Here is an 11,858-nt window from a genome sequence, read left to right as displayed (position 1 = left end):
GAAAGTTCAGTTTTGATTTTTTCCTTTTGCCTGATGCATGCTTGAAATAGATAGTATTTTGAGCCGGGCGTGGTGGCGCACAACTTTAATCCTAGCCCTGGGGGAGGGAGGCAGCAGAGGTAGGAGGATCGCTGTGAGTTCAAGGCCACCCTGAGACTACATAGTGAATTCCAGGTCAGCCTAGGCTAGAGTGAGACCCTTCCTCAAAAAACAAACAAACAAACAAACAAATAAAAAACAAAACCGAACACACACCTTTAGTCCCAATACTCAGGAGACAGAGGTAGGAGGATCACTGTGAGTTTGAGGCCAGCCTTAGACTACATAGTGAACTCCAGGTCAGCCTGGCTAGAGTGAGACCCTACCTTGAAAAACCAAACCAAAAAAAATATATAGCATTTTGTCTTTAGAACTGCTTATGTGTATGAATGTGTTTTTAAGCCTTTAGTATACTTCCTTATTACTATTATTATTTTAGCACATGCATGTGCGTACACACACACACACACACACACATACACACACCCTATCATCATCCCTCCAGTTTCATTAATGCTTCCCAAAAACACATTACCGCGTGTGTGTTTCTCTGCATTTTGGCCCAGGTCGAAGCTTTTGCCCATGACATTAATTATACGAGAGCCAAACAACCAAGCAGGCACATTTTGGGGGTTAGTGTTCCGAAATCTATTTGTGGCCTGAAAGAATTTCTGTGGGGACTGCCTGGGCTATTCAATTTATTCTGTGATTATATTCTGCTTTTAGGCCTTGACCTATTTTGAAGTTATTTTCATCCGTGTATGTTGTTCAGAAGGAAAATTCCTTGTTGTGAATAGATATTTTGATCCTCTGTGAACACCGTCCCTGGATGGTGTGGGTACCAGCCGCTTTGAGAAGCTACCATCAAGGAGAGGATGACCAGGATGTGGTAGACTGTTCCTGGCAGTACTGCCTGGTGTCTAGGACAGCACCATGCACACAGTAGGCACCTAAGAAGATCTGTTAAGTGAAGTTGCTGAATAATTACATTTCCTACTGTGCCTTGTACCATCAGTGATTAGCATACTGTATATATGGTGAATTTGCCGAGATACATAAATTTCAAATATTTCTATATATAGTTTCTTTTTCTTCTTAAATGGCCGTTTTAAATTTCAGCTGGTTGGTGGCCTTAGCTGGAAGGAGGGATAGGGAAGGAAAAAATGCATCTCATTGTCCCTAATCCCAAGGGGTGGCTGTTGAGTGAGGTACTCAAAGGCAATTTGCATAATATTTGCATACCATTCTCTTTCCCACTTCTAAAGTTCCAACTTATCTGAGAAAGGAAGGAAGTGGCATGAAAGCAGCTAAAAACATTCTCTTCAGTTCATATTATTTCAGTTTTCTCTCCTGGAAGAAGTTTCTAGAAGCTTCACAGGCTTGCCAAATGAGGACAGGCCTGGTCTCTAGAAATACACTGAGAGTTGTATGCAATGCATGGTGCAAGCTCACATCTTGTTTTTTATAGGGAACATTAGCAGCTGTCCCTCAGCAGTGACATTCACAGTTGCCAAGTGACAATTCATGAGTCTTACCAAATTTCATCAATATTTTTGTCTCTCTCCTTCCACCTCACACCACCAGAGAAATTGCACTAACAAAACCACATAGATTATATGTGGAAGCAGAAAATTTATTATGATTATTTTTCCTTAGGAGAGAAATCATTTCCAAGGACTTTAGAACTGCATTGTTTCTTCCCAGTTAGAGCAGGAACCCCAGTCTGCTTTGGGCTGGAGGATCTGAACGATGTAACCTTATCTAATAACCCTGGGAGCCAGCAGCTTTTAACAGCTTCAAGAACCCCAATGCTAATGCATTGATTTCCTTTAATAGAATTTCTCCGTCGAAGGACAGTGCTTGGTAGAGTCCACCCTTCCATCTTAACCCACCCGAAGACTGTTTCTTTCCAGTTGAGTTCCATTCATTTCTGGTTGAATAGGTTAAGCAAAGACAGACCTCACTGTTCTCAATTCACTTTATGATCCTCCCATCATAAAAAATAATATCAGCACCTTGCTTTTCATGTCAGAACTACATTTGAGCCGCTATTCCCTATGCCCATGAGTAAATCCCATAAAAGCCGCCCCGTTGTACTGTTGCTATTTTTCCTTGTGGGTGATTGATTGATGGATGAGTGCTGACACTTCAATGAAGCTATTTCGACTGCCATCTCAATCCGATGATGTGAGGGGTATATTTTCTGTCCATGCCTCATTACTTCAGAATGACATTCCTGGAACTTCATTTACTTTTTCCCTCCTTCCCTGAAGCGCCATATTTTTTCCCATCTAGGTTATGCACGCCGTAAAAAAAGCAATTTGCTATTATATGTGGCATAAGGGCAACACTTTCCCTAGGAGGTAAATAAGAAGTTTCTTTTTTTTTTTTTTAAATCCCAATGTTGAATTTAGGGATCATGTCAAAATTTCCAAGAGAATCCAACAGACAGCTTCTAAGAGAAATGGTGAAAAGGTTATACTTGACTTCATTTTATCCGTGTTTATATATGTATCTATGTATATAACCTTGGTAATTAAAACACCACCACAAAATATTCATTTGTTCTGGAAGCATCTAGCTCCCTGGTGTTGTGCCTCGCATGGTTTAAATATTTCACCTATAGCTAGCTGAGTGGCACTTTGCAATACAATCCAGACTCGTTTGTCCTTTGAGAATACAGAAATTCATTGTTTAAATGCAAAGATGGATTTATCTATTATAGGTTACTTTCCATGGTATAGCAAATGCTCACCTAGAACAAATAGGATGACCCCTGCATTTCCAAATGGTGCCCTAGGTATGCAAGGCTTTAACGTTAAAGCATGCTCTTAGCTTTTCCAAGTTGACTTAGGACCTGATTTTAATCTGTGTAATACAGTATTCCCGTTAATAATAACATATAATTAAGACATCCGTTAAAAATCCATAACGTTAATTTAATGGAGAAAATCTAATACAGTTCTATTGGAATTTTTACGTTAAATTAACTTTAACGGGCTTTTAATGGATGTCTTAATTAGATCTCATTATTAACGGGAATATTCCACAAATTAAAATTGGGCCCTTAAAGTTTTAATGAAAAAAGTTGCAGGAACACATTTAAAATGGACACTCTGCTTCATGCTTTCTGGGGGCTTTGGGGAGAAGTTGCACTTGGAGAGCTCCCCACAGGTCTTGCAGGAAGAGGTTAATAGATAAAGCTACTTTCCACCCAGCAATGATCCCTTCTCCTCGCTTCCTCCTCGCAGAATCTACATGTCACCCTTTCTCCCAGTTTGTGGGTGTCATCTGATAGGGGTGCCTGCTGGAGACTGCTTCTCAACCAATCAGGACGCTGCATATCCCCCCCTGCATGGGAAGAAGCCTTTGGCAGCGACACCGTGAGCCTAACAACTTTCACAGAAGATGAACAATGTTCAGAGGTTTTCTTGGCTCAAACTCTGGTTTAACTTAATAATTCTTCTACTTTGCAGTGATTAATGGCTCCCCGGTGCAGGGGCAGGACTGGGCAATCCAGGTGCAACCGTAATTGTTACACTGAACAGAAACATTTCCTTTAGACAAACGTTCCCAGGGGGGTTATAAATAGGAGATGGACATCACCATGAAAACTAAGCTTCCCAGGGTAGCCCACTTGGACATTAAACTCTGAAGACTTATATTCCCCCCTCCCTTTCCTGTTACAAACTGACAAAATGAGCACATCAATGTTCCCGGTCATTCTGTTTCTTCAGTGGCACTTTGTTTCCTTGTGACAGTGTAAAGGGGACCGTGGAGACGAGACAGCCCCGTTGCAGTTTATCAATGAGAATCTAGTATCTTCCATAAGGAGGGAAGTGGAAATCAATACTTCATTACCAAATTGCTAGTGAGGATGAAGAGAAATGGTTGGGGTGACATATATATATATATATATATATATATATATATATATATATATATATATATATATATGTATGTATGTATGTATGTATTTGGCAGTCTTCTTGGAGCAGGGTGTCAGTAGGAGGTCAGTGAGTTCGATGGCAGAAGCGGTGTGCGGCAACGAAGAAGGGCTCAGTCAGAGTGAGGGAGATCCAGGCTGCAAAGTTGAAACTAAGGCATTTGTCCTGTAACGGGAATGAGAATAACAAAGAGAGAGAGAGAGAGAGAGAGAGAGAGAGAGAGAGAGACAGAGAGAGAGAGAGGGAAAGAGATGCATTATTATTATTATTATCATTATTATTTATTATTCTTTTTTTTTGAGGTAGGATCTAACTCTAGTCCAGGTTGACCTGGAACTCACTAGGTTAAGTCTCAGGGTGGCCTTGAACTCACAGTGATTCCCCTTCCTCCGCCTCTCGAGTGCTGGGATTAAAGGCGTGCGCCACCACGCCCGGCTTAAGAGGCATTACTTTCTGAGGTCCAGCTAGGGTGATTTCCCCAGGGTGGCCAAATTGCCCAGCTAGTCTACTTCATTTTTACTAATGTTCTGAGCAGAGTTACAGTTAAGCCTAGCCCAGGGTCTGACATAACCAGATGATGAGACATAAATAACAGAGCCAGGACTAGAGAGATGGCTCAGTGGTTAAAGGTACTTGCTTGCAAAGCCTGACTGCCTGGGTTTAATTCCCCGGTATCCATGTACAGACACACACACACACACACACACACACACACACACACACACACACACAGAACCAATTTAGAATTTTTTTTGTTTTTCAAATGTAAACTCCAACAAAAGTACCTATGAGTTCACAGCCATTTTTATTTATTTATTTATTTATTTTGAGGTGGGGTCTTACTCTAGCTCAGGCTGACCTGGAATTCACTATGTAGTCTCAGGCTGGCCTTGAACTCAGGACAATCCTCCTACCTCTGCCTCCCGGAGTGCTGGGATTAAAGGTGTGCACCACCATGCCTGGCTTCACACCCATGTTTGTTAAGCACATTCATGGTAGCCAAAAGACAGAAGCAATCCATCAATGAACAAATAGATAAACAAGATCCAGTGTGTACACAGAATGAAACAGTACCCTGCCTTCAAAAGGAAGGAGAGTCCACATTCTTACACAGATGAACTCCATGGAAAAATTATGCTAAGTGAAAAGAAGCCAGTTGCAAAGTTAGCTGCTGTATATTTTAATTTTGCAAAATGAGACATTCTGGAAAAAGGATGATTTTTGGTTGCACAATGTGAACAGAGATAATGGCAGTGAATTATATATTTAAAATGGTAAATTCTACTTTATGTGTATTTTGCCATAATCAAAAATAAAACATTAGAGCTGAGCAGGGAGCCCTCTCCCTGTTGGCTAGCTGGTGGGATGCTAGAAAGAGCTATGCAGTCTGTTGGGGGTGAAAAGTCACTGACAGTGATAATGAGCACTGGATCCTGCCAGCTCTATGGTTGGCTAGTCAGACCAAGCGGACTAACTGGCGCAATGGTAGCATGTGTGTTATGTGGGAAACCTACTGCTCTCTGATGGGACTTGAGGTCTGCTCCATGGGAGGGAATTCCGGCCTGGTACTGAAAATATAATGAAAAGTGTGTGGCTGGGGAAGTCATGAGCCCTAGAGTGGAAACTACTACTGTTGTCTGGCTAAGTGGATATTATTTTATCCCTTATATAATTTTTAAAAATATTTATTTATTTTTTAGAGAGAGAGAGAGAGAGAGAGAGAGAGAGAGAGAGGGAGGGAGGGAGGGAGATATTGAGAGAGAGAGAGAGAATGGGCATGCCAGGGCCTCTAGCCACTGTAAACTGACTCTAGATGCATATACCACCTTTGCATTTGGCCTTATGTGGGTACTGGGGAATCGAACCTGAGTCCTTTGGCTTTGTTGGCAAGTGCTTTAACTGCTAAGCCATCTCTCTATGTAGTCTCAGGCTGGCCTCAAACTCACAGTGATCCTTGAACCTTGGCCTCCCAGGCGCTGGCATTAAAGGTGTGTACCAGCACACCTGGCTATGCCTGTATATTCATGCTTACTCTCACTGTTGGTTAGAGAAGCTTCTCTTTTCAGATGGTGGTGACCACTGAGGTGACTTAAGACTCACAGAAGTGCTGAGAAGAAGTGACAGTGGGATTTTCAGCACTGAGACCTCTCTATCATACCCTTCAAGACTGAGGGAACATTGTGAAAGAGGTGGTCGAAGACTGTATGAGCCAAAGGAAGGGAGGAGCGCTTACAATAACGCTGCCTTCCAGACACAAAGTGCCCTTCATATTCATGACCTCACAGCGGCTGGAGCTCCCCACACAAGGCCTGCAGAATAGGGAGGAAAATGAGGACATCAAATTTGAAGAGAGACTAGTTGGAAAGAAGAAGAGATTCAATGGAGGGGAGGGCGAGGGGTGCGAGGGGACTATGCTCATTGCATGTTTTGCTTTTATGGAAGTTGTCGATGAAAGAGTAGGATGACCCAGAAAGCACCATGGTGCTGAGAAGAAGTGATGGAGGAGGGCTCAGCACTGAAACATCTCTATCACATCTTCCCAGACTCAGGGTCCATTGCGGAAGAGGTGGCAGGAAGAATGTAAGAACCAAAGGAAGGACAGGACTCCTTACAATGGACTCTTCCAGGTACAAAATGGCCTGGATATCCATGATCTCACAGTGCCTAGAACTACCTTCACAGGAGGAAAAGACGATGACATCAAAATAAAATAGAAGCAAGGAGTGGTTGTGCATACCTTTAATCCCAGCACTTGGGAGGCACAGGTAGGAGGATCACCATGACTTTGAGGCCAGCCTGGGGCTACAGAGTGAGTTCCAGGTCAACCTGGGCTGGAGTGTGACTCTGCCTCACAAAAACCAAAGAGGAAAAGCCAGGCGTGGTGGCGCACGCCTTTAATCCCAGCATTCGGGAGACAGAGGTTAAGAGGATCACCGTGAGTTTGAGGCCACCCTGAGACTACACAGTGAATTCCAGGTCAGCCTGAGCTACAGCGAGACCCTACCTTGAAAAACCAAAACAAACAAACAAACAACAGCAACAACAAACCAAAGAGAAGGCTGGAGTGATGGCTCTTCAGTTAAATTCACTTGCTAGCTTGCTAGCAAAGTCTGACAGGTAGGGTTTGATTCCCCAGTACCCACATAAAGCCAGATGCACAAAGTGATGCATATGCCTAGAGGTTTTTTTTTTTTTTTTTTTCCCCAGTGGCTAGAGGTCTTGGAAGGCCCATATTTTCTCTCTGCTTGCAAATAAATAAATTTAAATTTTTATTTTTATTTATTAGAGTGAGAGAGATAGGCAAAGAGAGAATGGGTGTGCCAGGGCCTCCAGCCACTGCAAACAAAGTCCAGACGCATGCACCACTCTGCATCTGGCTTTATGTGAGTACCGGGAATTGAACCCAGGTTATTGGGCTTTGCAGGCAAGCGCCTTAACCTCTGAGTTATCTCTCCAGCCCCCTATCATATTTGATATGCATAGAGAACTCGTACACAAAACTTTTTTATTTTTTTTTTGGAGAGGGTCTCATATAGCCCAGGCTTGTCTCAAGCTGTCTATGTAGCTGAAGATGACGAACTCCTGATCCTCCTGACTGCCTCCCAAGAGCTTGCTGAGATTACAGGTTCGAGCCTCTTCACCACTGTAACAACATGTTAAACACTTATTACGACAATATTGTGATTCTAATTTTTGATGTTCTTTTAAGATAGGGTTTCACGCTGTCCTTTAGGCTGATCTGGCCTGGAACTCGAGATCCCCCTGCCCCAGTCTTCCCAATGCTGTGACACAATCGTATAGAGCCTTGATTCATTGATCACTTTTTTGAAGTGGCTCCAGATGTCATCAACTGCCAGACATTTATGGGTAGTTTCTCAAGAGGCCAAGTTTGTTCTGGGAAGGAAGTAAGGTAAAAAAAAAAAATATAGCCCCTTTCTTGGAAATGCGCATTAGCATATTAAAGGCTGAGAACCCTTTCAAGTACAACCACACCGCACACTAGGTCTCTGCTCAAGCCTGCTGGCAGCATGCACTGGACCACTCTTTTCTTTTCTTCTCCATAAAACACTCACCAGTACACTCAAGGAAGATATTCATGTGCAAAAACGAAGGAAGCCTCTCAGATTCCAAGGCAGAAATCCAGATCGCATCATTGGCTTTTTATGATTCCTTCCTAAAGATGATTTGACTTTTGGGGGACCCTCAGTATGGAAGGATCAATATGAAAGGTAGTGATGGAGACCTTATTTTATTATTATTATTATTATTTTTGGTTTTCCGAGGTAGGGTCTCATTCTAGCTCAGGCTGACCTGGAATTCACTATGGAGTCTCAGGGTGGCCTGGAACTCTCAGTGATCCTCCTACCTCTGCCTCCCGGGTGCTGGGATTAGAGGCGTGCGCCACCATGCTGGGGGATAAAGAACTTTTCTGAGTGGACATGCTGTTCAATCTATGCAAAGCTTCCCAGTGAAGGGACATACCCCTGGTGCCTTCCAACTAGAAAACAGGTGAAGCCAAGTTGCCTGCAGTCACGGGTCCTCATAGAACACCACGTCTTTACATTTTTTATTTATTTTCACATGTGCACGTATGTGCATGCACGCACGCGTTATGGGTGGGCCAGAGTCTTTTGCCATTGCAAAGGAACGCCGGATGTTTGTGCCGCGTTTGTGTCTGGCTTTATGTGGGTCTGAGGAATCAAACCTGGGCGGATAAGCTTTGAAAGCAAGCACCTTTAACCACCGACGCATCTCCTCAGCCCCACCACACTTCTTATTTTCTCCGTGGTTATGGTTTTAATACGAAACAACCCCACAGGCTCATGGTCTGAACACTCGTTCGCTAGCTGGTGGGCGCTGCTGTGGGAGGCCGGGGAAGCTCATGATGGCAGAAGCAGGTCACTAGCGGAAGGTTGCTTGGCTCCTGCCTCCTGCCTCATGTCCTGCCTCCTGACCTGTCATGATATGAACAGCTTTTTTTTTTAATTTTTTTTTTTATTTATTTACCTGAGAGCGACAGAGAGAGAGAGAGGCAGAGAGAAAGAGGCAGATAGAGAGAAAATGGGTGCACCAGGGCCTCCAGCCACTGCAAACGAACTTCAGATGCGTGCGCCCCCTTGTGCATCTGGCTAACGTGGGTCCTGGGGAATCGAGCCTTGAACCGGGGTCCTTAGGCTTCACAGGCAAGTGCTTAACTGCTAAGCCATCTCTCCAGCCCAATGAACAGCTTTTGTTATGAATCCCACCATGGTGAATGGAGTGGCTCCATGCGACATTCTCCACTGTGACACACCAAACCCCTCAGAAACCAGGAGCCAATAGAAACGTCTTCAGCACCTTTTAAATCAGTTACCGTGGATGCAGCGGAGCCAAAGTAAGCATACACCTGTGATGGCTAGGCAGTGTCCTAAAGTGCTACAACACTGGCATTGTGGATAATTTAAAGGCATTTCCTCAAGAATATCTGGGTGCAACTACTTTTAGATTCCAGAGAAGGGTCTTCTCTACAATCCAGCTGTGGGGCTCTTCCCATTAGAGAAGTTCTTGGAGCAGGCTGACATGGTGACCACACTTGTAATTCTAGCACTGGGAGGTTGAGGTGGGAAGGTCAGGAAGTCAAGGCTGGCCTGAGCTGCCCGAGAGCCTGTCTCAGAAAATAAAACCAGACAACTGAAAAGTTCCACAGGTGTCCCACCCTGATGACGGAAGAAGAAGTTTTAGAAGGTCCCCCTTTCCGTACTGGCAGAAGGGCAAAAAGGGGATCTGAGTCTTGAGTCACTTTGGGGCAATGAAGTGGATTTTTTTTTTTTCTCTTTTAAAGGAGGAGGAGCAGGAAGAGGAGGAGAAGGTCTTTATTTTTCTACAGGGTACAAGATACAATGTTACTAGAAAATCAAATCTACAAAATGAAGACAAGGCACTGAGCGAATAGGAATTCTTTCTCTGCTCAGAATGGATTGCACAAACCAGTTTTTTTAAAAAAAAAAACCAAACAAACAGGGCTGGAGAGATGGCTTAGCAGTTAAGGTGCTTGACTATAAAGCCAAAGGACCCAGGTTCAGCTCCCCAGAACCCACATAAGCCAGATGCACAAGGTGGCACATGAGTCTGGAGTTTGTCTGCAGTGGCTGGATGCCCTAGTGCACCCATTCTCTCTCCGTCTCTGCCTCAAATAAATAAACTTAAAAGAAACAGTGTTGGTGGCTCTCAGCAGAAAGACCAGACTTTGTAGTGACATATGGCCTTTTTCATCCACCAATATGTTGAGCTACTATGATAAAATAGAAATAAATAAAAAAAATTTAATTATATACCTAAAAAGTCACTGACTGTGTTCATTAAGTAGAGTTTGTGAGGGAGAGCCAGGAAAAAAAAAGATGTAATTATTTTTGTATTAATTACAGGGTCATCAGCAGATGCATAGAATTTTATAGGCTTTAATTTGGTTATGCTGGCCTGTCTAACCCCCAGGAGAATTGTTCTGGTCAAAGGTTCCCCTTCCCTGCTCTGGCTTGTTCTGTTCTGCAACTTCTCTTCTCACTTGGCTGTATTTTACCTGTTACCTACCATTCCTGGGATGGAATTTGGGTTTTCTGGAAAGTGGGTTTCACCGGCATGGAATAGCTGAGGCTGGGGTTGTTAGCCACTGAGTGCTGTGTGGGGCTGCTTCACACAAGGGGTGTGCATAAGATAATTTTTAAAAGAAAGGTTCTGGGGCTGGGGCTAGAGAGGTGGCTTAGCTGTTAAGGCACTTGCCTGCAAAACCAGAGGACCCAGGTTCAATTCCCCAGGACCCACATAAAGCCAGATGCACAAAGTGGCACATGCACCTGGAGTTCATTTGCAGAGGTAAGAGGCCCTGGTGAACCCATTCCTTCTCTCTTGCTCTCTATGCTTGCAAACAAGTTAAAAATATATATATATTTGTGCCAGGTATGGTGGTGCCCCCATCTAATCCCAGCACTCAGGATGCAGGAGCAGGAGGATCGCTATGAGTTTGAGGCTAGTCTCAGACTACATAATGGATTCCAGGTCAGCCTGGGCTAGAGCGAGACACTACCTCAATATCCATACAAAAGATTTGGGGGCTTGGGGAGATGGCTAGTCTGAGTATCTGACTTTAGACCCCCCGATATCCCATGTAGAAGGTGGAGCCTATGTCTGGCTTCTGTAACCCAGTGCACCCACCATGAGAACGGAGGCATAGACAGAATGCCCGGGAAGCTGGAGAACAGACGGGAAGCCTATCGAGATCCTGTGTAGGAACAAAGTGGAAGGCGAAGACTGACCTGAAAGTTGTCCTCCGACCTCCACACGTGTGCTGTGGCACATGTATGCCCACACATACACGGACACACACACACTGCTTCAGAGTCGCAGCATGTCCACTAGTGTGGCCGCCCTCTGGTTTAGCTTTGGAATGCTGTCTGCGGTCAGGGCCTGTCATCTTTGAATCTTTGACACTTTTCACATACGGAGCCAGTCCAGTGCTCCTCCTGGAGACTCTCCTGAGGGCTGTGGGCTCTTCAGATCATCCCTGGTTACATACCACAGTCCACAGAGTCTCTTTTCCTGGAGCTGGGTCAACCACGTAGGCCTCTCCTGATTGCCAAGAGTCTGAGTGGAGAACTGAACTCCATCTTACCCTTAAACCTAGTCTTCTAAGCATAGTTTGACGCATGCTGTATTTCCAGAAACAAACATAGTTAACAAAGAGAAAGCGCACGTTTTAATGGGTACTTTAATGGGAGTTAATTTCCATGTCAGAAATCAAGTGACTGTTGGCATGGATGTTGCTAATACTTGAAAGGCCCGTTTGATACACATCAAAATCCATATCTACGTGCTTACAGCAGCTCTGTCTTTGGGGCA

At 44.1% G+C, this 11,858-nt stretch overlaps 1 protein-coding gene across 1 annotated transcript in view; it reads right to left on the bottom strand.

Moving 5' to 3' along the window:
* Window positions 1-4,016: 4,016 nt before the first annotated feature.
* Tshz2 (teashirt zinc finger homeobox 2) overlaps window positions 4,017-11,858 on the bottom strand; it is a 514,993-nt gene continuing 507,151 nt past the window's right edge. Inside the window, exon 3 of the mRNA XM_045156263.1 lies at window positions 4,017-4,151. The gene's annotated coding sequence lies outside the window, so the exon portion shown is untranslated. The remainder of the gene's footprint in view (window positions 4,152-11,858) is intronic.

The sequence above is a fragment of the Jaculus jaculus genome, chromosome 8 (assembly GCF_020740685.1).
Source record: "Jaculus jaculus isolate mJacJac1 chromosome 8, mJacJac1.mat.Y.cur, whole genome shotgun sequence".
Lineage (NCBI taxonomy): Eukaryota > Metazoa > Chordata > Mammalia > Rodentia > Dipodidae > Jaculus > Jaculus jaculus.
Note: the sequence above shows the minus strand (reverse complement) of the source record. Positions and strands in the feature narration are given on the sequence as shown.